We start from the raw sequence: 2,408 nt of genomic DNA on the forward strand, positions 1-2,408 counted from the left end.
AAGGTGTTCCTGCAGGCACCAGGTGTTCCTGCTGGGGGACAGGGACAGGGACAGGGATGGGATGGGATGGGATGGGATGGGATGGGATGGGATGGGATGGGATGGAGCGGGAAAGGAAGCAGGGCCAGCCAAATCCTGGCTGCTGGGGTGGGATGCAGGAAATGGCCATCTGGGACCTTGCAGGAAGGGAGGTGCAGGCAGCACACTGGCTTGAAAAGAATGAGAGTTGCCTCCTGGGGTGCCCTGGGCATAGCCATACAGCCCAAAGCTGGCACTCACAGGCTGGAGCTTGCTAACACCCTGCTTGGGATAAAGTCTCCCTGGCCCCCCTCCTCCCCCTGCTCCGGGGCAGCAGCTGAGACAAGAACCCCACTGCAGGAGAGCCTTCCTGGGCCAATCCTGCCTCCCAGGTGGTACCTTCCAGCACTGGCATTTTACATACTACCCCAGATCCGGGTGATTCCTTGATGCAGGAGGGATTCCTTAATCAGTGTCCTTTGATACCTTGCTCCAGGCAGTTTTGCAACATCCCCTCTGCACATCCCCAAGCAACTCCTAGGGCGCATTTGCCTCTGCTGGTGCATGCAGAGCACACAGCAGTGTTGTGCAGCTGCCCTGGGAGGGCAGCCCTGGTGCAAAGGAGAGTTGGCAGCTCCTGGTGCTGCTGAGCATCACTGAGTACTGTGGAGGTGGGGGGACCTCGTGGGGCACCAGGCGTGGAGGACAGAGATCCCACAGCCTCTCTGGGCTCCTCTGATATTTTACCACACGCACAGGGGAAAAAAAAGTTTCTTAGTATCTCGGTGGAATTTCCCCGAGATAACTTGCATCAGGTGCCTGTCCTGGTTTTGCTGTACACCTTTCCAAAGAACCGGGATCCCTTTTCCTGTAATTCCGCATCTAAATAGCTGCAGGCAGCTGGTAGTTCACCCCAGAGCCTCCCCTTTTCCAGGCCCAACAGGTCAGTGGTGTTAAACCACAGTTCCTCCCACTGCCCCACATCAACAATGGGAAAACCCCTGGCTGAGATGCTCTGCGTTACTGAAGACCCCAGTTGAGGATGGGAGGGGGGGCTGTTCTTGGGCTCCATTCCTCTTGGAGAGGAGGGTGCCTCAGCCTTGGTAGAAGGGGTGTGGGGTCCATCTGTGCCTCCAACCCCTGAACAAGGGCTCCCCCAGAGGCAGTGGGGAGCAGAAGTAGAGATGGCAGCTCTGAGTCCTCGCTGGTCCCCGCTGTGTCTCTGCAGGGAACCCCGGGGCAACCCCATGCAGGCAGTCACAACACACCCAGGCAGGTCCCCCAGGGCCTCCCTGCACCCCTGGGTGCTTCCACCCACGTGTTGCCTTCAGATGTTGACTCAGCACCGGCAGCCCTGGACCGGGGCCTCCATCGGAAAACCTGTGATGCCACCCATGTCCCAGGGAGCCCTGGTGGAAACAGGCAGCTTCCCCCAAGGGCAGCAGCATCCCTGCCTGTTCCTGGGCAATGTTTGCTGACAGGTGGTGGGTTTGCACGTGCTTCACTTACAAAAGCTGGAAACCTGAGAAAAAAACCAGACAGATATGGGTCGTTTCCTGTCTCTCTGCAGGCGGGTTTGATCAGCTTTTTTGCAGAAAAACACAGGGTGCCAATTCCTCCACGGGACCCTGGGGTGAAAGGGGATGTGCTGGGCAAAACAGGGCTGTTTGCCAGGGGTGCCCATGCAAAATCCTCAGCATATTCAGGAACACAGTGAGCATCAGTGGCAAGAGCCCTGAGCTGCAGGGGTGGGAAAGGGAGGCACAGAGCAAGGGATAGTCATGCAGTCACCCTGTGTGTGGTATGAGCAGGGGAAGGGCAGCAGGATCTGCTTTTGAGGGGCTCTTGCAACGCTGCTGCTTCAGACTCGTGGGAGCTGTATGTTTGCAGCCATCCCTGTCAGCTCCCACGCCCGTGGGGAGGGAGAAATGCCAAGCATCCTTCCGTGACCTGTTTCGAGTGACACAGAGGCGTGTCCCCGTCACGGCCATTAGAGAGCAGCACCGCTCTGGCACCTTGCCCGGTCACTACCGCACACCCAGCACAGCCAGAGCCCCCAGGACAGGGTGCCCAGGCACTGAGGGGCAAGGATGGCCGTCCCCAGTGGGACAGTCCTGGACTGGCCACTATAGGCAGCTGCAGGGGGCTGACCTCTCAGGGCTGTTTGAGGGGCACTAGGGCACAGGGGTGGGCTGGAGCACTGTCAAGGTGTGGTCAACGATCACCTACCCATGGACAGCCTGGCCAGGGAGATCCCCTGCATCTTCCATTGTCCCCTGTGTCCCCACCACCCCACCTGGGGTGGGCTGCGACCCCCTCCTCCCTGATCCCTGGCACAGAGTGAAGGGGGTGTCTTTGAGGGTGTCTGCCTGTATCCAAGTTTGTCGTAA

This window comes from Empidonax traillii, unplaced genomic scaffold (assembly GCF_003031625.1).
Source record: "Empidonax traillii isolate 1590-97213 ecotype Southwest subspecies unplaced genomic scaffold, ASM303162v1 scaffold15:size5535645, whole genome shotgun sequence".
Lineage (NCBI taxonomy): Eukaryota > Metazoa > Chordata > Aves > Passeriformes > Tyrannidae > Empidonax > Empidonax traillii.